We start from the raw sequence: 25,706 nt of genomic DNA, 5'->3' as shown, positions 1-25,706 counted from the left end.
GCAGGATGGAGCACAGGAAAAGAGGCTAGATCTCTCTGAACCTACCTTCTTTGATAGATTTGACTTTTTTTTTTTTCACTTCTTTTTTTTGTTTTGTTTTCATTTTTCCCCATCCTGAACCCTCCTCCCTCCTCTCTCCCCATACCATCCCTCTGGGTCGTCCCAGTGCACCAGCCCCAAGCATCCAGTATCGTGCATCGAACCTGGACTGGTGACTCATTTCATATATGATATTATACATATTTCAATGCCATTCTCCCAAATCATCCCACCCTCTCCCTCTCCCACAGAGTCCAAAAGACTGTTCTATACATCAGTGTCTCTTTTGCTGTCTCGTATACAGGGTTATTGTTACCATCTTTCTAAATTCCATATATATGTGTTAGTATACTGTATTGGTGTTTTTCTTTCTGGCTTACTTCACTCTGTATAATAGGCTTGACTATTATAGGTTTGACTTTTGAATCATATTAATACTTACATAAATATAAAACCAACTGAATCAGAGATATAGAAAACCCTAAAAGTAGAAATGAAAGTGAAACTAGCATTGAGACAGCAACAGAGCCACACAAAGAACAATAATTTAAAGCCATTTAAAACACAATAACTTAATGGCCCATCCCTTGATAGTCATTCCCTAAGGATATAAAGGAACTGAAAAATAATATCAAGCGGTTTTCAATAATTGCATTGGTAGTAATATTGATAACATTATTCTGATCTTATTATGATGAGAAAAAGCAAATAGGTAATTACGTCGCATCACCAGAGTTTTTCAGCCTAAGAAAAAAGGATATAAATATGAAATCAACAGTGAAGTGTTCTGTGCTTCCCTGCAAAGAAGGGACCCCACCCCCCTCAAATTTGCTTTGCATCTAGGGGCTGATGGTTGGGCCCCATCACCCCAGCTGTCCAGAGGAGAGTTTGAAGGTCTCATGACCCAGATAACTGAGGCCCTAGGGGAGCAGGCAGCTTCTCTCCAGGTCTGAAAAGGTTGAGGGAGTGAGGAAAGGAACATGGCTTGGGGTGTCACAGTGGTCGGGAGATGGGGCTGGCAGGCGGGAGTCCGCCGCTGGGGGACCTGCTGTTTGAAGAAGGGAGCCTCTGGCCTGTCTTACGGGCTCCCTCATAGGTGGGGCCGGCGTGGGACGGGAAGGGGTGCAAAGGGTGAGGCTTAAAACTCGTCAACGTCGAGCATCATAATGACAGAGTCAGGTTCCTTCTTCAGTAAATTTTGAATTGGAAATGGCTGTATCAACTCATTCTTTTAAAGAATTATTTAAATGGCTGTATTATTTCTTTTAAAATGTAAAAGAGAAGACATAATTCCCAAGATATTCCTTGAAAAGACCTTGAACTTACCCAATAGTTATGAGTGTCCTTACCTCCTAGGCTATGTCCTCTCAATACTGTTTCCTATGGAAGGAGACCTGGTTTCCCTATGGAAATAATAGTAAATTCTGTATCGGGGGCAGGAACGGGGCAGGATGACCCTAGACTAATTTGTCACATCAGTAAGCAAGGATGCTTCTCAGAGATGACTGGGGTCATGTCTAAAGAACCCAGGAGCCACGGTGAAGAGGCCCCCTCTACTCAAACTTTCGTATTCGGTTAAAAAAAAAAAAAAAAAAAACCAACAAAACTACAGTGAATTGAAACACAAAAAATAAATTCCTCAAATTTACAATGATCCTTAAAAAAATAAAAGAAAAGAAACTCACTGGTCACCTTCAGAAGATGTAAGGAAACCAGTCCATTTCGGCAAAGCAAGGGAGAAGGTCAAATGAAAACTCATCTTTTCTTACATGAGCTTGTCTCAGGGCAACCATGCAGCTGATTAGGGAATGTTTCTCTTTATAGAGGCATTCAGTAAATGCCCAGAGAAGGGAAATTGTAAAAGAATCTCACAACTCTGCAAATCCTTCATGAAAAAATACATCCAGGTGGTGATCGTGAGAGGCTACTCACATCACAGAAAGAGACTGAGCTTTGTGTGCGAGCTGCCGGCAGTAGACACCTGGATCTCCAAAGAGGTCTGGGAATAAAGCATCTGGACTGAGGTTTGGCCTCCGGATGGAACAACCCGTGTCCAGGAAACTAGAGGGAGAGGAGTCCCTATTAAACAGCACCAGTGAGAGGAAGAGGTAAGATTCAGGGGTGAGCGACTCTGCAGACAAGGAACATGGTGTCTTCAGTGTCCTGCAAGGAAACAAACAAAAAATAAAGGGGCCGAAGGAACCATACATTTAAAGGAGCAGATGAGAAAGTCTTAGATTCAGCTATGACAGAATCCAAGGATTCAGCTAAACGGGTCTTAGACTCACTCTCCAACTGCCAACAGTTGTAAAATAGAGCAAGATATCCGAGGCACTCTGCAGGAACTGGGCCATGGCCAGCTCAGGTTGCATCCTTGAGAAAGGAAGCACGAGACTGAAGTCATGTTACCACCACGCCCCCCAGCCGCACTCCGATTGTGTAGGGGTGCAGGGAGGCGAGACCAAGTGGAGAGGAGTCATCTCACTGTCCTGAGGAGCAGAGACTAGAGACCCGGGTGCTGAGAAGATGGGGGCAGGTGCTATAAGAGGAGGGGCCTCGTGCAGAGGGGTGGGCGTGCAGACACCTTGGCTGAGGGGCCTTAGCCAGGGGATGGACTGCACAAGTACTGGGCAAGACTTTGCAAAACCTGATAGCTGTTGGGAAAAAGTTTGTCCACGGAGATTTCTATATCCAAGGAAAATACCCTGTTTTTAAAGCAGGGTGTGTGTGTGTGTGTGTGTGTGTAAATAAAGACATTTTCAGATAAATACAAGCCCAGAGAACTAGCATTCACTCCCAAAACACCAGAAAATGCAATTTTAAAACCACAATGAGATACTGTTGTTACACACCCACAAGAATGGTTAAAATTAAAGAGACAGAGAACAGCCAATGCTGGGGAGGATGTGGAGCACGGGGTGGGGGGTGGGGGGCTTTCGAACGTCGCTGTGGGCACGCACGTGGCGTGACCAGGATGAAGGCTCTCAGGCATATCCTTACAAAGCCAGACATCTTCCCTGTGATCCAGCAATTCCACTCCTAGGCATTTGCCAAAGAGAAATGAAAGCATATTGCCACAAAAAGATTGGTGTGAGTAGCTACGTCCAAACCTGGGAGCTATCCAAATATCCATCAACAGGATGTTTCCTGAGAGGCTATGTTACAGTAGAGGGGCTTCCCTGGTGGCTAAAGAACCTGCCTGCCAGTGCAGGAGACACGGGTTTGTTCCTGGGTCCAGAAGATCCCCTGGAGAAGCAAATGGCAACCCACCCCAGTATTCTTGCCTGAGAAAACCCCACGGACAGAGGAGCCTGGCAGAATTCAGTACATAGGGTTGCACAAAGACAGACTGAGCGACTCAACAACAAACATTACCGTACAGGCTGTGTTCCACTCACATGGTGAGATACTACAAAGGGCTAAAAAAGAAGGAAGTCTTGGTACATAAGATACTGTGACTGAATCTCAAAGAACATGATTACTTTGGGTAGAAGGAGTTAGATGCAAATGAGTATGCCTGTCCATTTATGTGAATTTCTAAAACAGGCAGAATTCCTGTAAGATAACAGAAGTCAGTGGTTTCTGGTGGGCTGGGTGGTAGGGGAATGGACTGCAAGAGGGAACTTTCAGGGGTGATGGAAACCCTTTATAGTTTGATGAATGTGTTCATCACACAAATGGTTATATTTGACAAAACAAGGATCTGTATGTCTTGGTATATGAAAAATTTTACCTGAATTAAAAAAACATTTTATAATCAAATGAATACAATTCACGGGCCTTTTTAGACTTGATTTAGAAAAATCAACTGTTAAGGACACATCCATAAGGCAGCTGGAGAAATTGGGTCACTGAATGAGTATTTGATGATACTAACTGGCTGACTTTATTTTTGGTGCTCCAAAATCACTGCAGATGGTGATTGCAGCCATGAAATTAAAAGACGCTTACTCCTTGGAAGGAAAGTTATGACCAACCTAGACAGCATATTAAAAAGCAGAGACATTGCTTTGCCAACAAAGGTCCGTCTAGTCAAGGCTATGGTTTTTCCTGTGGTCACATATGGATGTCATGTATGGATGACATGTCATGTATGGATGTGAGAGTTGGACTGTAAAGAAAGCTGAGCACAGAAGAATTAATGTTTTTGAACTGTGGTGTTGGAGAAGACTCTTGAGAGTCCTTTGGACTGCAAGGAGATCCAACCAGTCCATTCTGAAGGAAATCAGCCCTGAATATTCATTGGAAGGACTGATGCTAAAGCTGAAACTCCAATACTTTGGCCACCTGATGCGAAGAACTGACTCATTTGAAAAGACCCTGATGCTGGGAAAGATTGAGGGCAGGAGGAGAAGGGGACGACAGAGGATGAGATGGTTGGATGGCATCACTGACTCGATGGACATGAGTTTGTGTGAACTCCGAGAGTTGGTGATGGACAGGGAGGCCTGGCATGCTTAGGTTCATGGGGTCGCAAAGAGTTGGACACGACTGAGCGACTGAACTGAACTCAACTGAAGGAAATGCTTTTGATGTGATAATAGTATTATTATTGTGACAATGGTATTGTTATGTTAAAAGACTTCTGTTAGAGATACACACTACATATTTATGGAGGAAGAGATAGAATGTGTGGGATTTATTTAAAAATAAGCCACTGGAGGGCTTCTCTGGTGGCTCAGTGGTAAATCCTCCAAGGCAGGAGACACGGGTTCAATCCCTATTGTGGGAAGATCCCACATGCCAAGGAGCCTAAACCCGTATGCCACAACTATTCAGCTTGTGCTCTAGAGCCTGGGAGCCACAACTCCTGAAGCTTGTGTGCCTTAGCGCCAGTGCTCTGAAACGAGAGAAGCCACTGCAATGAGAAGCCCCCACATCGCAACTAGAAAGCAGCCCCCACTCACCACAACCAGAGAAAAGCAGCGAAGACCCAGCACAACCAAAAATAAACACGTAAATAAAAGTATTAAAAAAAACAGTTTATTAAAAAAAATAATAAACCAGTGGAGGTCAGAGGTGGAAGTGTCCTGGGGACACGGATGAACGCAAATGCCTGTGTACATCAATTGTTGGAGCTGAGTGATAGGTACATGGGGGTTCTTCACGTTACACTTATTGCCTCTGTAAGTTTAAACTTTTCCAGGAGAAAAAGTTTTAAAAGTTAAGCATAAGAATATCAGGAGGCATTTCATGGGCGGGCATGGGGTTCTTTGGCAGGGGTCAGGATGAGGGTGGAGCAGGCAAGGCAGAGATGCCAAAGAGACAGAGGAACCCAAGTGTGTTAGTCTTAAGGGAACAGTTAAGACCTACGGCCTTCCTGACCAGGTAATTACTGGGCTCTGGGTGGGGTCCTGGAGCTGCCTCCCGCAGCTAGACAGGCCACACGACAAGCCTATGCCTTAAAGAAGTTTCTATTAACATTTTCAAAGTACAGTTCAGTTCAGTCTCTCAGCCGTGTCCGAAATGCTAGAAATTACCGTTAGTTCAGTTCAGTCCCTCAGTCGTGTCCGACTCTTTGCGACCCCATGGACTGCAGCACACCAGGCCTCCCCATCCATCACCAACTCCCAGAGTTTACTCAAACTCATGTCCATTGAGTCAGTGATGCCATCCAACCATCTTATCCTCTGTTGTCCCCTTCTCCTGCCTTCAATCTTTCCCAGCATCAGGGGCTTTTCCAATGAGTCAGTTCTTTGTATCAGGTGGCCAAAGTATTGGAGCTTTCCGATGAATATTCAGGACTGATCTCCTTTAAGATGGACTGGTTAGAACTCCTTGCTGTCCAAGGGACTTTCAAGAGTCTCCTCCAACACCACAGTTCAAAAGCATCAATTCTTCAGCACTCAGCTTTCTTTACAGTCCAACTCTCACATCCATACAGGACTATTGCACTTAAGTAAGCAATTACTGTACTTAAAATTTTTTTTTACTTAAAAAATATTTGACTTGAAAAAAAGACTTCTGTACTTAAGTAACCAATTACTGTACTTAAAAAAGTTTTACTTAGAAAAAGTATTTTACTTGAAAAAAAAAGTCTACTGTACTTCAGTAAGCAAATACTGTACTTAAAAAATTCTCTGAAAAATTTTAAAGTACAGTAATTGCTAGCATTTCAAGCAAAAATCTAGCCTTGGGCATTTCTTGAAAGCCAAAAGAAAAAAGAAAAAGGAAAAAAGAGTAAAGAAAAACCGAATCAGGCCACCCGCATCAGGCCCAGCCGGCTCACGACGTCTGGAGCCAGTGGCCTGAGCGACCCCGCAGCATCCTGGCCGCCCCTCGGCTGGGATGCCCCTCGGCTGGGATGCCCCTCGGCTGGGATGCCCCTCGCCCGGAAGCTGGGAGGACGAGCCCGCGCGGCGCCCCGAGCGCGATGGGCGGGGCCGCAGCGCCACCTGGCGACCAAGCGGGGCCACTGCGCCTTCAGGAAGAGACGCAGGTCCGGGCGCGAGCGCAGCTGCAGCCCTGCGGAGCTGGGACAGGGGCTTACGACGCACGGGGCCGCGTCTGTGCGACTCTGCGGGGAAGACACCTTCACGTCTCCGCGTTTGTGCCTGAGGTCATTGCACGTCTCGGAGCTGTGCTGGTACGGGGAAGGGGCGCTGGGCGGGTGCTGTAGACACGGCTGCCTTGTGCCAACGCGCGCGGGGTTGCCCTGTATCTCGCCCGGCAAGGAGGGGCCTGGAGACCGGCAGGTCCTGTCCGCTGGGTTTCCTGGAATCACGGGTCTTCCTCCAAAGCAAAGCCAAACCGAGTACTGCCGGAGTAAGACTGATCCAGATAAAAACCGTCATCGACGGGAAAACTCTGAATGCCGTTCGGTGCCAGTCTGTTCCAAAATACTATGGGAGAAATGCCTTTGGCTGTCTCATGAAGACTTTGCATCATTATTGCAGTAATTCTTTTGAATAATTTGTCAGTGCTGTAATGATACATTATTGTCTGAAAATTTTGACCTTTTCTTAAAAAACAGTTTGGAAACTTTAGACATACCTGCCCAATTCTGTTTTAGGCATGTATGAAGTTTCTACTGAATGCCAGGCAGTGTGTTAAAAGGGCAAATATGATGATTTGTGTTGCAAAAAGGCACGCGGTCTGCAGGGGAGAGTTACCTGAGACCATGAATGGGGTGTGATGGACTTGAAAGAGCTATAGAGGAGCCTGTGTGTTATTCAGAGGCTTGGACTAGTGCGCCATCTAGAGAAAGATCTCGGTAGTCAGACAGCTGTGCTGTGCTCAGTCGCTCAGTCCTGTCCAGCTCTTGGCCATCCCATGGACTGCAGTCAGCCAGGATTCTCTGGCCATGGGGATTCTCCAGGCAAGAACAGTGGAGTGAGTTGCTATACCCTTCTCCAGGGGATCTTCACAACCCAGGTATCAAACCCAGGTCTCCTGCATTTCAGATGGATTCTTTACCAACTGAGCCACCAGGGAAGCCAAAGAATACTGCAGTGGGTGACCTATCCCTTATCCAGAGAATTTTCCTGACCCAGGAATCGAATCAGGGTCTCCTGCATTGCAGGCAGATTCTTCATCAGCTGAGCTACCAGGGAAGCCCAGTCAGACAGCAGTAACCACACCAAAGATATCATGAGGGTATGTGCACAAGAATGAACCCAGTTCTGGTTAACTTCCATTTCTGTGCAGCTGGGAATTTTCTCCAGGTAAACTTTGTAGAGAGACTGAACTGTGAGAAGTGTGCAGGGTGTTAGAATCTGTTGTCCTGAGCTTACTACCTGGAGCTCTGAGTTAGTTAACATGATTGCAATTTTTATCAAGGGCCTGTTCTGTATCAAACCTCTGCTCAGCACTGCAGGCTTCTCAGCGTCCCAGAAACTGTGGTTATTACTGCCAGGGGCAGGACCGTGTGAGATTCTGGGGTGCAAAATGTAAGGAAGTGTTTGTGTTACCAAGCACAAGTTCTTGTGCTCAGTGCACAGTGAGGCCAAACAAACCATCAGAGTTTGGAGCAGAGAAAAGTTTACTGCAGGGCTAGGCAAGGAGACAGGTGGCTCATGCCCCAAAGCCCTATCCTGAATGTACAGCCTGACAGGTGAAAATGTTTCCAAAACTCAGCCTCTGTACACTGGTGATTGATTAAATCTCGGAGACAGTTTTGGTTAAAGTGGGGCTTCCCCAGTGGCTTAGCAGTAAAGAATCTGCCTGCAATGCAGGAGACACAGACAGGAGATACAGGTTCGATCTCTGAATTGGGAAGATACTCTGGAGAAAGGAAATGGCAACCCCTCCAGTATTCCTGCCTGGGAAATCCCAATCTATGGGGTCGCAAAAGAGTTGGACCCAGGACTCAATAACAACCACAACAGCAGAAAGGAAGAGCTTTATTGCTTTGCCAGGCAAAGAGGGCCACAGCAGGACAGTGGCCTCAAAACTGTATGACCACCCCTGGAGCAGGTACTGCAGAGTCTTACAGTGTTAAAGGGCAGGGTGTGGTCACTTCATGGACAGTCTTCTGATTGGCTGGTGGTGAGGTAATTGGGAGTTAGCATGATCAACTTCTGGTTCCACCCAGTGTGGGGTCTACACGTTTGTGGGCAGCACATAGTTAACTTCTCCCACATGGTGGGGGTTTCTGTATCTGCTAAACAGCTCCAAAGACAATGAATGGCTCAGAATGTTACCCATAGCCCTTGAGGAGGAGCTAAGACTTCTTCAGTTCAGTTCAGTTCAGTTCAGTCGCTTAGTCGTATCCGACTCTTTGCGACCCCATGGACTGCAGCACACCAGACCTCCCTGTCCATCACCAACTCCTGGAGTTTACTCAAACTCATGTCCATTGATTCGGTGATGCCGTCCAACCATCTCATCCTCTGTCATCCCCTTCTCCTCGAACCTTCAATCATACCCAGCATCAGGGTCTTTTCCAATGAATCAGCTCTTTGCATCAGGTGACCAAAGTATTGGAGTTTCAGCTTTAGCATCAGTCCTTCCAATGAATATTTGGGACTGATTTCCTTTACGATGGGCTAGTTTGATCCCCTTGCAGTCCAAGGGCCTCTCAAGAGTCTTCTCCAACACCACAGTTGAAAAGCATCAATTCTTCAGTGCTCAGCTTTCTTTATAGTCCAACTCTCACACCTTGACTTTGTTTAATGGCTAAAGTATTGTTCTTTTGCCTTGCTTGGCTCTTTTCCTTTCTTTCAGCATTTTCTCACTTCACTGATTACATTTATTCTTTGACTAAAGGTTTTTTAACAAGCAAAAAGGCAGGCAGAGGGCATGGGTGGGCATATATTCTGGGAAGGCCTCCTAGGATCCTGCTGCATTACAGAGGCTTCTGCAGTCGACATGGACTGGCCAGGTCATGAACAGCAGCCCTGCCCTGTGGGGAACCGGCCCCCACCCTTTGCTCACCCCTCCACCGAGAACACACCTGCCTCTTGGCACTTGTCACAGACTGAAGCTCTAATTCACATTATCATTTGATACAAATACTGATGCTGATCATGTTGGAAGTCAGGGCAGTGTCTCCCATCTGTTGTGAGCCAGGCAGGACAGTCCCCGGTTTCCTGTGCTATCTCATTATCCTTTGTGACAATCTGGTGGGAGAAGAATCATCTCTATTTGGGAGAAATATGTGGTACACGTATACAATAGAATATTACTCAGCTAGAACAAAGAGGGAGTACCTCAAGGCTGCATATTGTCACCCTACTTACTTAACTTGTATGCAGAGTACATCACGAGAAATGCTGGGCTGGAGGAAGCACAAGCTGGAGTCAAGATTGCTGGGAGAAATATCAATAACCTTAGATATGCAGATGACATCACACTTATGGCAGAAAGTGAAGAAGAACTAAAGAGTCTCTTAATGAAAGTGAAAGAAGAGAGTGAAAAAGTTGGCTTAAAGCTCAACATTCAGAAAACTAAGATCATGGCATCCGGTCCCATCACTTCATGGCAGATAGATGGAGAAACAGTGGAAACAGTGTCAGACTTTATTTTTCTGGGCTCCAAAATCACTGCAGATGGTGATTGCAGCCATGAAATTAAAAGACGTGTACTCCTTGGAAGGAAAGTTATGACCAACCTGCTGCTACTGCTGCTAAGTCGCTTCAGTCGTGTCCGACTCTGTGCGACCCCATAGACGGCAGCCCACCAGGCTCCCCCATCCCTGGGATTCTCCAGGCAAGAACACTGGAGTAGGTTGCCATTTCCTTCTCCAATGCATGAAAGTGAAAAGTGAAAGTGAAGTCGCTCAGTCGTGTCCGACTCCTAGTGACCCCATGGACTGCAGCCCACCAGGCTCCTCCATCCATGGGATTTTCCAGGCAAGAGTACTAGAGTGGGGTGCCATTGCCTTCTCCAATGACCAACATAGACAGCATATTAAAAAGCAGAGACACTACTTTGTCAACAAAGGTCCATCTAGTCAAGGCTATGGTTTTCCCAGTAGTCATGTATGGATGTGAGAGTTGGACTATAAAGAAAGCTGAGCGCTGAAGAATTGATGTTTTTGAACTGTGGTGTTGGAGAAGACTCTTGAGAGTCCTTTGGACTGGAAGGAGATCCAACCAGTCCATCCTAAAGGAGATCAGTCCTGGGTGTTCATTGGAGGGACTGATGTTGAAGCTTAAACTCCAATACTTTGGCCACCTGATGCGAAGAGCTAACTCATTTGAAAAGACCCTGATGCTGGGAAAGATTGAAGGCAGGAGGAGAAGGGGACAACAGAGGATGAGATGGTTGGATGGCATCACTGACACAATGGACATGGGTTTGGGTGCACTCCGGGAGTTGGTGATGGACAGGGAGGCCTGGTGTACTGTGGTTCACGGGGTCACAAAGAGTCGGATACGACTGAGCGACTGAACTGAACTGAACTGGTGGTAAAAGTAGAGTCTGAGGCCGTAAAGAGCAATATTGCATAGGAACTTAGAATGTCAGGTCTATGAATCAAGGCAAAGTGGAAGTGGATAGGAATGGGTGACTTTAATTCAGATGACCATTTTATCTACTTCTGTGGGCAAGAATCCCTTAGAAGAAATGGAATAGCTCTCATAGTCAACAAAAGAGCCCCAAATGCAATACTTGGGTGCAATCTCAAAAATGACAGAATGATCTTGGCTTATCTTTGAGGCAAACCATTCAATATCACAGAAATTGAAGTCTGTTTCCCAACCACTAACACTGAAGAAGCTGAAGTTGAACAGTTCTGTGAAGACTTACAAGACCTTCTAGAGCTAACACCAAAAGAAGGTGTTCTTTTCATCATAGGGGACTGGAATGCAAAAGTAGGAGGTTCAGAGATACCTGGAGTAACAGACAAATTTGGCCTTGGAGTAGAAAATGAAGCAGGGCAAAGGCTAACAGAGTTTTGCCAAGAGAACACACTGGTCTTAGCAAACACTCTCTTCCAACAACACTAGAGATGACCGTACACATGGACAGATGGTCAGTACCCAGATCAGACTGATTACATTCTTTTTTAGCTGAAGATGGAGAAGCTCTACACAGTCAGCAAAAACAAGACTGGGAGCTGACTGTGGCTCAGATCATGAACTGCTTCTCGCAAAATTCAGACTTAAATTGAAGAAAGTAGGGAAAACCACCAAGCCATTCAGATATGACCTAAATCAAATCCCTTATGCTTATACAATGAAAGTGACAAGTAGATTCAAGGGATTAGATCTGGTAGTCACGGTGCCTGAAGAACGATGGGCAGAGGTTCATGACATTGGATAGGACGGTGGTTTAGTTACTAAGTTGTGTCTGGCTCTTGCAACCCCATGGTCTGTAGCCCGCCAGGCTCCTCTGTCCATGGGATTCTCCAGACGAGAATACTGGAATGGGTTGCCATTTCCTTCTCCAATTGCATAGGAGGTGCTGATCAAAACCATCCCCAAGAAAAAGAAATGCAAAAAAGGCAAAATGGTTGTCTGAGGAGGCTTTACAAATAGCTGAGAAAGTAAGAGATGAGAAAGGCAAAGAAGAAAAGGAAAGTTATATCCATCTGAATGTGGAGTTCCAAAGAATAGCAAGGAGAGATAAGAAAGACTTCTTTAGTGAGCAATGCAAAGAAATAGAAGAAAACAATAGAATAGGAAAGACTAGAAATCTCTTCAAGAAAATTAGAGATACCAAGGGAATATTTCATGCAAAAATGAACACAATGAAGGGTAGAAATGGTGTGAACCTAAAGCAGAAGAAACTAAGAAGAGGTGGCAAGAATACACAGAAGAACTGTTTAAAAAAGATCTTAATGACCCAGATAACTGCAATGGTGTGATCACTCACCTAGAGCCAGACATCCTGGAATGCCAAGTCAAGTGGGCCTTAGGAAGCATCACTATGAACAATGCTAGTGGAGATGATAGAATTCCAGCTGAACTATTTCAAATCCTCAGAAGATGATTCTGTTAAAGTGCTGCACTCAATATGCCAGTTAAATTTGGAAAACTCAGCAGTGGCCACAGGAATGGAAAAGGTCAGTTTTCATTTCAATCCCAAAGAAGGGCAGTGCCAAAGAATGTTCAAATTACCATATATTTGCACTCATTTCACATGCTAACAAGGTAATGCTCAAAATCCTGCAAGCTAGACTTCAACAGTAGGTGAACTAAGAATTTCCAGATGTACAAGCTGGATTTAGAGAAGGCAGAGGAACCAGAGATCAAACTGCCAGCATCCAATGGATCATAGAAAAAGCAAGGAAATTCCAGAAAACATCTACTTCTTCTTCATTGACTATGTTAAAACCCTTTGACTGTGTGGGTCTGTTAAAACCCTTTGACTGTGTGGGTCACAACAAACTGGAAAATTCTTAGAGAGATGGGAATACCAAACCACCTTACGGGCTTCTTGAGAAACCTGTATGCAGGTCAAGAAGCAACAGTGAGAACTGGACATTGAACAATGGGCTGGTTCAAAATTGGGAAAGAAGTACATCAAGGCTGTATATTGTTACCCTGTTTATTTAACTTATATGCAGAGTACATCATGCAAAATGCTAGACTGCATGAATCACAAACTGGAATCACGATTGCCGGGAGAAATATCAATAACCTCAGATATGCAGATGACACCACCCTTATGGCAGAAAGCAAAGGGGAACTAAAGAGCTTCTTGATGAAGGTGAAAGAGGAGAGTGAAAAAGCTGGCTTAAGACTCAACATTCATAAAATGAAGATCACGGCATCTGGTCCCATCACTTCATGGCAAATAGATGGGGAAACAATGGAAACTGTGAGAGATGTTATTTTGGAGGGCTCTAAAATCACTGCAGACGTGACTATAGCCATGAAATTAAAATACACTTGCTTTTTGGAAGAAAGCTATGACAAACATAGACAGCATATTAAAAAGCAGAGACATCACTTTGCCTACAAAGAACCATATAGTCAAAGCTATGGTCTTTGCGGTAGTCATGTATGGATGTGAGAGTTGGATCATAAAGACTGAGTGCCAGACGATTGATGCTTTTAAGCTGTGGTGTTGGAGAAGACTCTTGAGAGTCTCTCGGACTTCAAGGAGATCCAACCAGTCCATTCGAAAGGAAATAAACCCTGGATATTCATTGGAAGGACTGATGCTGAAGCTGGAGCTCCAATACTTTGGCTACCTGATGCAAAGAGCCAAGTCATTGGAAAAGACGCTGATGCTGGAAAGATTGAGGGCTGGAGGAAAAGGGGAAGACAGAAGATGAGATGGTTGGATGGCATCACCGACTCCATGGACGTGAGTTTGAGCAAACTCCGGGAGTTGCTGAAGGACAGGAAAGCCTGGCATGCTGCAGTCCATGGAGTCGCAAAGAGTCAGACATGACTGAGTGACTGAACAACAATAACAGCGAATGATGAACGCAGTCACTGAGGCCCGGGGCACGTGTCCTTGTTAACATGCGTATATCCTCATGATTTCAGAGTTACAGCATGTTCTTGGCTTCTGCAGGGAATAAGTGTCCACAGATAAAGTCCTAGGAATCAGAAGGACCTGAACCCAGCCCTTGACTCTAGGAAAGGACACATCTCCATTGTTAACTCAATCTGCTGGAGGTGAGCTCACGGAAAGCTTGCTTGGAAGAGCTGTGGCCATAATTAGCACAATCCCTCCCCCTTCTCGATGAGCTCATGTCTTAGGATAGAGACCCCATGCCTGCTCCTCCTGTAGGTGCAGGTTTTGTTCCACTTACTGGGCTCTCAGAGGAAGGGCTTGTTCGAGCTGGGATTAAACAGACACAGCAGGTGCTACTTCTAAGAAGTTCTACACATTTTTTCCCCTTAACCAATTCTTTGTGGTTCCCCACAGTGGCACCTGATGCTTGAGATGTTCAAGGGTGGATGTGGAAAGAAGAGAATTTACCCGGGCTTGTCGCTGACTTCTGCCTCGGGCCGCATGAGTGAGTGGGTGAATGGATGGGACGATAATATAATGACAACAATAATAATGATAATGACATAGCATTTAGGCAGCCCTTCCTATGTAAGCTGAGTACCATAGAGATCAGTGTTTCTCAACTCTGGAATCCCATTAGAATCCCCTGGAAAGCTTTAAACAGGAAACTCTGAACTCTATCCCTGACCAGCTTAATGTAGGACCTTTGCTTTCATGACAAAAGACTCTCAGTCTGAGAGTCACCAAGGTGGATTTTGTCATCTCAGGCTCACGAAAGGCCTGAGACCAGTTTACAGGTGAGGTAATGGCACTAAGAGCCCCTTCATCTCAGGGGTAATTGAAATACCATTTCAATTCTTTTCGATTTTATCAAAGTCCAACTTAGCGATTTTCTTTCTTCAAGAATCTTATTTATTAATTATTATGGCCACCTGATGTGAAGAGCTGACTCATTTGAAAAGACCCTGATGCTGTGAAAGATTGAGGGTGGGAGGAGAAGGGGAGGACAGAGGATGAGATGGTTGGATGGCATCACTGACTCAATGGACATGAGTTTGGGTAGACTCCAGGAGTTGGTGATGGACAGGGAGGCCTGGGGTGCTGTGGTTCATGGGGTCACAAAGAGTCGGACAAGACTGAGCGACTGAATGAACTGAACTGATTATTATTTCGGCTGGGCTGGGTCTTGGTTGCTGTATCCGGGCTCCTCTTCCTTGTGGTGTGTGGGCTTCTCACTGCGGTGGCTCCTCTCGTGTAGCACAGGCTCTAGGCACGTGGGCCTCAGCAGCTGTGGCACGCGGGCTCTAGACTGCTGTCTCAATAGTTGTGGCACCCGGGCTTAGCTGCTCAGAGGCATGTGGGACCTTCCCAGACCAGGGATCGAACTGGTGTCTCCTGCATGGCAAGGCGGATTCTCAACCACTGGACCATCAGGGAAGCCCCTAGACTTTTTGTTTTGGTTTTGAGCCTAAAAATATGCACCTTTCTCTGTCTTACTTGTTTGCTCAAGTTGCTTGGTCCTGTCAGACTCCTTGCAGCCCCGTGGACTGTAGCCTGCCGGTTCCTCTGTCCATGGAATCTTCCAGGCAAGAATACTGGAGTGGGTGGCCATTTTTTACTGTCTTAGGCTGGCAGATTCTAGCATCGTCTCTTAGCTGTGTGAGCTGGGTGACTTTTTGGCAGTCTCAATTCCTGAGCACCAGTGGCTTCACGGCATCCTGAGATCCTCCTCTTTTTCTTTGTTCCTGGCCCTGGAGTAACAATTGATGACTTTTCTCCCTGAGATGCTCATGTCCTAGAACGTCCGCGGCCCATCCCAACTCCGCCTCTTTTCCACATCAGGTGCATTTACATCCTGCCTTTCGTGATTTCATTGCAAAGCCTGTCCCTTGAGGGCACCCCGCCCGCTACCCGAGACCCCGAGCCCTGGGCTCTGCTGCCCCGCACCTCTGACCCCTGCACAGATCTGGAGGCTGCAAACCCAAGGCCCAGTGGTCCGCAGGGCTGGCTCCCCTGGGTCTCTCCCCCGGCCTTGCGGACCCCCTTCTTGCTGTGTCCTCAAACGGCCTTTCCTCTGCGCGTGAGCTCCTGCTGGCTTTTCCTTTTCTTATAGGGACTCCAGTCCTGTGGGATCAGGACCTGCAGCCGTGAGGGTTAATTTTGAGTCCGGATCCGCTTCTGTGATTTCCCCGCCTTTGTTATTATAGGCATAGAGTGGCCTGCTCCAGGGAGCCCTGCCTGCCCACTTTGACCTGACCCTTGGGCTAGGATGCCCTGGTTTGGCTCACAAGGAGATAGCCTGGCCCTGCCCACCTGTGAAGGCTTGTAAGGAAGTGAAACTAACACACCCCCCTCTCTGAGGCTTGCCATTTTAGGAGATATTTGCAAGAATTAAACGGTTTTTTTTTTTTTTTTTAACTTTGTTTCTTCCCCTACCCCCATCTCTGATCCCTAAAAGAACCTGGCTTCCAGGCCCCCACAAGATGGCTATTTTGAGGCGCTAATCTGCCATCTTCTTGGTCAGCCAGCCTTCCAAATAAGGCCATCTTCCTTGCCTCGACACCTCCTCTGGGATGTACTGGCCAATTTGGGCTCTTGGGTAGCAGACCCATTCTAATGACCTCATGTGTTTGATTACCTCCAAATACAGTCCCAGTCTGAGGAACTGGGGTTGGGACTTCAACGCTGTGTGTTAACAGGACACAGTTCTGCCCATAACTCACCTACGGTTGAGGAGACCCTGGGATGGTGGCAGTGGGAGGGCTGGGTGGCTCTGCTCGGGGTGGAAGGTTTCTGGGGTCCAGCCTGCAGACTGCAGGAGAGAAGCCTGCCATGTCGGGACTGTCCAGGCTCCTCTGGACCTCTTCTTCGTATTGGATGTGTCGTCTTAACTAAATTATTTTTTTAATCTTTGTAAATCAATTATACTTCAATAAAAAATTGAAAAATGAAAATAATAAAAAGTAAAAAATTTTGTGCTGTGCCCTGGTTTTCTCATCTGTAGCATGGGGGTGAGAACAGAATAATATCTGTCACTTGTCATCCATATAGTGGGGGTGGGCAGAGAGGAGAGGAGGCGGAGAGGGCCAGCAGGATGACTCGTGAGGGGAACCCTTGCGTGGGGGCCCAGCCAGGAGAGCCCGCTGCTCTGAAGACAGGGCTCCAGGGACGGGGGCGGGGAGGGGAGAAGCCTGACTCTCTGCCAGAGCCAGACCCTGAGTATCCTCTTTATTCTCCACTAGTCGCCTGGCTTCTCACCCACCACTGGCGTTCCCTTTCCTTCAAAACCAGACGGGGGCAAACAAGCCCAGGGCGCTGGTGTTCCCCGCCTCCCTGCCAGGCCTGCCTCCTTATCCTTATTCTGGCCTGTGGCCGGCCTGAGGCCCCACTTTGGCCTGACTCTGGATTTCATGTGTCGGGAGTCGATCCTGGTCCCAGCTCAGAAGTGGGACTGCAGGACCTTACTGGAGTTCTAGGCGTAAGTTTTTTGAGAAAACTACATATTATTTTCCATAGCAGCTGTGTCATTTTCCATTCACAAACTCCTCAACACTTGTTCTCTCTCTCTTTATATATATATATAAAATCACCATCCTAACAGGTATAAGGCTCATCAAATGATGAATACATAAAGAAAAGTTGCTATATACAAACAGTGGACTATTATTCAGCCTAAAAACAGAAGGAAATAAAAAAAAAAAAAAAACAGAAGGAAATCAGATTCTTTGCCCATAGAGGTTATTACAGAATATTGAGAATCTGACAAATAACGATTATATATGTATATATAACTGAATCGCTTTGCTTTACCCCTGAAGCTAATACAACCTTGTAAATCAACTGTTGCTGTTGTTGTTTAGTTGCTAAGTCCTGTCTCACTCTTTCGACCCCGTGGACTATAGCTCACCAGTCTTCTCTGTCCGTGGGATTTCCCAGGCAAGAATACTGGAGCCGGTTGCTATTTACTTCTCCAGGTGATCTTCCTGACCCAGGGATCGAACCTGCATCTCTTGCAAGGGGAAATGGATTCTTTACCACTGAGCCACCAGGGATACCCCTACTGCATTCTAATTTAAAATAAGTTAGAAGTCCTGAGGCCAGAGGCCTGCAGAATGAGCATTTGTTTGGAAAAGGCCTTCATAAAAGTTTACATTTTTTGAGCTCTGTGATCGGCTTCAACTTGCTCCTAATTGCTCGGGTGATGGGTGTAATAGCAAAGCGGGAGATAATGATGGAGGAGGCCATTACCTGAACGGCAGTCTGTGTGCCAGCATGGAGAGAGGCGAGTCTCCCCTCCTGGAGTCGAAGCCCCTTTGTTCTGCAACAGGAAACCCGTCATAACCTGAGGGCAGCACCAGTTTTAGACCCGAAGCTCTCAGGTGAGGTGCAGCTGGAGCTCAATGACTGCTCTGCGGTTGTCTCTTCATCAGGAGGACGTGTCTACCGAGACGATCTCCTCTGCAAACACAGACACTGATTTTATAATTTGCTCTCAGGCAACTGATAGCGGGGCTGTTTTTCTCCTGCCTTTTCACAGCAGCTAAATCAACCAGGGCTTTTCAGAGCTCAGCAAACCATCATTAAAAACAAAAGTTATTAGTTTCGACACCAAACAGTAAATCAATGTGAAGACTTTGATGGCTTCATGAAGGGAGATCTCTGTTTCCTGGGTCCTGATCCAGGGCTGACCTGTAAGCTGACCCTACAGAGGGGACCCCTGTGGTGTGCCTGTGAATGGGCACCCTCCTGCCGGGGTTTGAAATGCTTGCCTGTGTGTGTGCTAAGTCACTTCAGTTGTGTCCAACTCTTTTCGACCCTATGGACTGTAGCCTGCCAGGATCCTCTGTCCATGGGATTCTCCAAGCAAGAATACTGGAGTGGGTTGCCTTGTCCTCCTCTGGGGGATCTTCCTGACCCAGGGATCGAACCCCTGTCTCCCATGTCTCTTGCATTGTCAGGCAGGTTCTCTACCACTAGCATCCCCTGAAATTGCTGCATCTCCAGGTAAAGAAGGTGGACCATTGCATAGCTTCCTTGGCTGGAGCCCTCAGGCTTATGAAGGCTACTCCCCATTCAGGTCCTGCAGGTTCACGGACAGAGAAAGAGAAAACGGAAAGAAGGGAAAAATGAAACGCGGCTGAAAGGAGTGAGTGCAATTCACATCTACACGCCCACTTTCTCCTTTATCCTCTCGCAGAGCCTCCTCCCATCTCTCATGTTCCTTCTCTTCTTTGGGATGTTCCCTCCTTTCTGCAGCCCTGGGTTTGGACTGATCGCTGCTCTTTTAGGATTTGCACAGGGTACCTGCTTCCTGTTAGCCCTGAGCAGAGATGGGGGCCTGGTTGGTCCACAAACTGTGACTGTTAAATGAGCAAGAATGTTGGCGTCTGAATCTCTGGATGACCTTGGGACACTCTCGCCTGGCATTCTAGAACTGTTCCGAACCAGCTGCTGTAGACCAGACGGCAGGTTTTGTTCTCTCTGGACCTCAGTTTTCTGTCTTCAAACCTTGATGTGTGTGTTTTAATTTTTTTACTTTAAAGATTTTTTTTTTTTTTTGATGTGGCCCACGTTTAAACTCTTATCGAATTTGTTCCAGTATGCTTCTGTTTTATGTTTTGGTTTCTTGCCCTCCAGGCGTGTGGGATCTTGGCCCCCTGACTAGGGATCAAATCCATACCCCCTCTATTGGAAGGCGAAGTCTTAACCACCGGACTAACAGGGAAGTCCCCCTTGATGTGCTTAAAATTATTTTTCTTCATTATCTGTAAAGCCCTTTATTCAAACTAATAAAATACGGGAATGTGTTTTGAGTGGGGTGAGGGGATAGAGGGGTCAGGAAGACGACCCCAGCCCTGTAGCCCTGATCCCCCGTGGAGGCCCATGGGGTCCAGGTGGTTCCTAAGATCCTTGGCGGTTCTGCACTCACTGGCTTGGAGGTTTATGTCCACCACCTGGTCCATCAGTTCTGTCTTGGGTCAGTTGCTTCCTTGGGCTGGTTGTACTCATTTGAGGGGCCAACACTCACCTGGCTGCCACTCTTCCAGGTCAGCCGTCTATGATTCTACAAGATACCTATGATTCAACACATGGGAGCAGTTGGCAGTCATCCTTCTGTGGGTGCCCTGCCCCGGCCTCTCTGCATCCCTAGGGTCTCCCCTCATTTTGGTGTCACCCTGCCAATGGTCACCCACCCTCAGAGCTGCAGGTGCAGACACCTCACAACCTGTCTCTTTTCTTTCCTTCTGACCCCTTGTCTCTCTTCCATTGCATGAGTCATGAACACAGCTGCCAGATGAAGCTTTTGAAAAACTTTTGCCCACCCATCACATTCCTCCCTAGAAAGTTTAACAACAACCCCCCCCTCCAACATGCCCCAGTAACCATGAAATAAAGCCCCAGTTCTTGGCATGGCATTTAGGGCTGAGCACATTCTACTTGGAAAATACCCTGATGCTGGGAAGGATTGAGGGCAGAAGAAGAAGAGGGTGACAGAGGATGAGATGGTTGGATGACATCACTGATTCAAGGGCAAAATCTGGGAGATGGTGAAGGACAGGGAAACCTGGCATGCTGCAGTCCCATGGGATGGAGAAGAGGCGGACACGACTCGGCTACTGAAGAGCATTCTAGTTACCACCCATCTTCCCAGTTCTGCCTCTTAAGGGTGCTCAGCCACCTCATCACCTGCACTGGGCTGGCTTGCTGGCTTCCTTCCAAATTGGGGGGAGGAAGGAAAGAGAGGAAGAAAGAAAGGCTCACGGGTAAAAACAGGAGGGAGAGGAGTTGGAATCTGTTCTGCCTTGACTCTGGCCAACTCTCCCAGAACCCAGTCTCCTTGCTGGAGGACAGAGAGCTCCCATCCCCCCACTCACTTCTTCCATCAGTGGTAGAGTTTCCGGAACTCAGGATTTGGTTCAAAAACAAAAAACCCTTAGGATAATGGCAGGATTGTGGTGATCAAATGAGCGGACAAGGATTTGCGTTAGTTGCTCAGTTATGTCTGGCTCTTTGTGACCCCATGGACTGTAGCCCACCAGGCTCCTCTGTTCATGGGATTCTCCAGGCAAGAAGACTGCAGTGGGTTGCCATGCCTTTCTCCAGGGAATCTTCCTGACCCAGGAATCGAACTCAGGTCTCCTGCATTGCAGGCAGATTCTCTGAGCCACCAGGGAAGCTTGATGGGGATTTAATCATAATTTATTAACAATCTCAAAGTGTATCTCAGTGTGTCTTGGTCTGTCCTATAGAAACTAGATTCTGACGGAATGAATGGATGCGGTTAAATACACCTGCCCCACCCCCAGCCCCGCCAACAGCATGCTGGAACACCACGCGTGGTAAGTGGGCATCGCTGATGTTAGCCGGGGGTGTCACCTCATAAAGGATCAGGCGTTCAGCAAGTATTTACTGTCCATCTTTGGTTCCCAAAGTGCCGTCTGGAACCTTAGGGAAGCCCCAGCGAGTGGCGCAAGAGAGGGCTGTGTGGCCTCTTGTGAGTTGCTGAACCCCTCTGACCCTCAGTTTTCTCACTTGGGAAAGCGGAAAGCCTAGACTGGTTGACACAAGTGAAGCTCACAGTCCGCAAGAGTGTCACTTCTGCCTCCTTTAAGCCAAAGCTCCCCCGGGTCTCTGCCCGGAATCCTCCCTGGATTCTTCTTTGGGATCCACAAATTCCCAGGCTCTGAGCCTGGACAGGGCCGACTGGCCTCAGGGACAGAGAAGGTGGAGGGAGGAAGTCCAAGGGAAAGAAGGACTTGAGGCTGATGCGTCTGGGACTTCCCTGGTGGCCCAGCGGCTCAGACTTGGCCTTCTAGGGCAGGACGCGCAGGTTCAGCCCCTGGCCGGGAGCTGAGATCCCCCACGCCTGGAGGCCAAAAAGCCAGAAACAGAAGACCGAGGCAGTGTTGTAACAAATTCAGTAAAGACTTTTAAAACGAAAAGCTGATGAAGGACTCCCCATGTGGCTGGGCTGCGGGGAATCCCACAGGAGGGCCCGGTCACCAGCCAGGGCTCTAAGGTGCAGGGAACTTCAGGCTGCCAACAGTTAAGGCAGCACCTGAATTTTTCATTTATTTACTTATTTAGTTGGCTGTGCCGGGTCTCAGCTGCAGAGTATGGGATCTTTAGTTGTGGCATGTGCGATCTAGTTCTTTGACTAGGATTTGAACCAGGGTACCCTGCTTTGGGAGCATGGAGTCTTAGCCACTGGATCACCACGGAAGTCCCCTGAATTTTTATGTGAGAAAATAGATCACTATTTTTCATAATTTATAATATTATTCACACTTAGACAGAATAATCACTTAATTCATTTAAAAGATGGAATGTGCAATAAGGAAATTAGGGGACTTTTCCTTAAAATGTGTACATTTTGAATCTGACACAGAAATTCTACCCCAAACTCCAGATTCTCTTGAGAAACTGATCTAGTAAAATGAAGAATTAGAAAGATCACCCCTAATAGCTTAAGGAGAGTTTAGCGGTTTAACAAGCAACGCAGATGGTATTTTGTTAAGTGAAGAAAACACACTTTCTAAAACAAGAAAGTATAATGTGATCCCATTTTATGGAAAAGATCCAAGAAAGAAAAATACAACGTATATAGACAGTAAACTTGCAAAAGGGGAAAGCCTTTTGAATATGTAGCCTATTGAATTTTTCCATCTTTTGAATTATATTTAGGGCTTACATTGAATGTTTATTTGATAAGAAGTAAGCATACTTAAAAAGTCTTACTTTTATATAACTCTTGATAGAAATACATGCTCCACTTATGAGTCAGTCTTGCCAAAATAATCAAACCTGAGTCTCCATAGATGCTGCAAATTCAACGACCAACTCCCAAGAAATACAGGGGATGGGAGAGAGTGTCAAGGAAATCCACAGGGGAGTGATCAGCCCAATGCAAATGGAGGAGAATGCTAAGGGGTGAGTGACTGGCTTCTTTAATAGATAAAGAAATTGGCCAGAGATCAAGATGAAGATAGGAGGAGAGGAGGAGAGAGAGAGAGAAGGAGAGAATTTAGAAATTCCAGGAGGCTTAAGAAGGGCAACAGCTGTTATAGCATGTGAAACTTATTTGGATCTTAACTCAAACTGTAAAAAAATATCCAGCACATTTACGGGACAATTGGAAAGTGAAACTCGGTCTATGTCATGCTATTAAGGAATTCTTGCTAATGTTCTTTTAGGTACGTTAATGATTTTTATTTATTTATTTTTAATATTTATTTCGTTTATCTATTTGCCTTCTCTGGGTCTCAGTTGCAGCCCTCGGGGTCCTGTTCTTGTTGCGGCCTGCAGAATCTTCAGTTGCGGCACGTGAACTCTTAGGATGTGCTTGGTCGCTCAGTCATGTCCAACTCTGTGACCCCCATGGACTGTAGCCCACCAGGCTCCTCTGTCCATGGCATTTTCCAGGCAGGAATACTGGAGTGGGTTGCCATTTCCTCCTGCCGGGGATCTTCCTGACCCAGGGATCGAACCTGTGTCTCTTAGGATAAGGATTTTCATATGTTCCAAAAGACTGACTCTTTAAGAAAGACCCTAAATATCTCCAGTTGGCTGTCCAGGCTGTCCAGGACCTGCTCCCCAGTAATAAGGGAGGAGGCAGACGGGTGGGTGGGGACCCAGGAAACAGGATCTGTCTGTGAGTTTTGAATATTGAAACTGGTGGGACCCGGCGTTCCGATCACTGCCCTCTTTACTTGCGTGCCTGTTGACATTTCCGTGATGACGGAGCCTGGAGAAGTCGCCCTTATTTTCTGGCGTGACTCGGACCAGCTTGCCGGGCTCGACACTGCCCTCTTTACCTGCGTGCCTGTTGACATTTCCGTGATGACGGAGCCTGGAGAAGTCGCCCTTATTTTCTGGAGTGATTCGGACCAGCTTGCCGGGCTCGAGGTCTCTGCCCACCTTTTCCCTGGAGGGCCTTCCAGTGGCCCTCCTTTGCCATTTCCTCTTCTTTCCCACTTCGTGGTTATCTGGAGAACTCTGGGGGTGGGCTTCTGGAACCTCGGCAAGGTGCTTCGAGTCTCTCCATCCTGAAAAGGTTTTCCTCCTGAGTACTTGAGGACCAAAACTTCCTGTGCTGGGAGGGCTCTTCCCTGGGGTCTTTCCATGCCTGCCACTTGCCACTCACGGTGGGCAGCGGGGCACCGCCTTTGCCGTTCAGGTACGTTACCAGCTGAACCCAAATTATTAGCCTTAATACAACTTCAAAACAATTATTGAGCTAACTGGATGCAAATTAAACAAAATGAACCTATAAATATATGTGTTTTTCAAATTAGTAATTGGATTTTTTGATGATCTTTGGCGTGACATTGATAAGCTGCCTCTCATAACGGTCTAATTAGGCAATATGTAAACTTTGGCATTCGGTTCTGTCCTGGTGCCTTTTTCAAATGATGTTTGTAAAATTTGCAATTTCATATTACAGATTAAAAATTAAAAACTGCAGGAGGCTAACATTAAAATGAGAATTCATTTCAGGGAAAGCCCTGTAGACAAAATTCACCCTAATAGAATTGTGCATAAGGGGCTGCAAATCACGATGTATAGTTACACAAGGGAAGCCTTGTCAAAACCAGTATTGTTGGCCTGTAGTTCTATTCACAGTATTAAACCCATCAGCAAAGCCACTTTGGGGAAAATGTGAACATTATCAAAGAACAGTAAATTAGCAAGAAATTAAAGCATATACCCTTGTATTTCCAAAACAAAAGATCCCTTCATTAAAAACCTTTCATCAGTGGTTTAATATTCATAGCAGTAATTTGCATAACTAAATCAGTTTTCACTGATGAGAGACGACCAAAGTTTTTTCACTAATTTCTTTTTTGAATGAGCTCTCTAGTTTTTTGATTAAAATTTCACACCAGTAGTTGAACAGAATTGAATACAGGGCTTAGCCATATTTGCAAGTATCATCTTTTAAAACACCAGATTAAATGTTACTTCTTGGGAAGGAAGGTATTGTTCAAAAAGCTTTGTTTACCTTAACTGCACCTATTTTTCTCTCCTTGACATTTGGGCCTTGAGTAGACAAGCTTGGTAAGGGGCGGAATCAAGTTCGGACTTGTTTCTTGGTTTTTTCCTGAACCTGTAGGTGGGCATTGTGTGAAGGCGCCGCTGAGACCTGCTAGTTCTCACAAAGCAATCAGCCTACACACATTAGGACGTTTTGGCATCTTTGTGAAAGTGCTGGCACCTTCCAGCACTGCTTCTCCTTAGAAAAGGTGGTACCCTGGTGAGGAGGAGAGGCAGGGAGGCCAGGCCAGCTGGGCAGACCTTGGAGATGAAATAGGGTGACTGTGATTTTCAGAGTTTGGTGTTTTTTCTGTGACATCTGCCCGTCTGTCTAACAGTTTAATCTGAGTTAAAACCAAGCTCACAACTCTGCAGAGCGAGAGAGCACACAATTATTTTCTCCTCTGTCAACCTGAGGGGTTCAAAGGTCAGTTGATGCACACTTCTTGATAGTGCAGAATGTAGAAGGTAGTTTCATGACTTTAATCAGTTGTAGGTGATTTTCAGACTTCTTGAGAAAGTGCAGTGGAAGATCCCAGGGACTTCTCTGGTGTGGAGCTTGCTGCCTACTTTCAGAGCCGTATCTGGAAAGTTCCAGGGTGCAACCTTCTCCTGGGAGCAGCATCTCCCCACTTTCTTGGTCCCAGGTCACCCCCAGCCACCGCCTGAGAGGTGGCTCAGTAATTCTAACTCTGGGGAGTTGTGGGTCAAAACCTTTTCTCCACAGATGTTCAGCTCTCACTGATGAACTGGTTTCTGGAGATTCTTCCATTTTTGAG

The sequence above is a fragment of the Bos indicus x Bos taurus genome, chromosome 26, assembly GCF_003369695.1.
Source record: "Bos indicus x Bos taurus breed Angus x Brahman F1 hybrid chromosome 26, Bos_hybrid_MaternalHap_v2.0, whole genome shotgun sequence".
NCBI lineage: Eukaryota > Metazoa > Chordata > Mammalia > Artiodactyla > Bovidae > Bos > Bos indicus x Bos taurus.
This window is presented reverse-complemented; position numbering follows the sequence as displayed.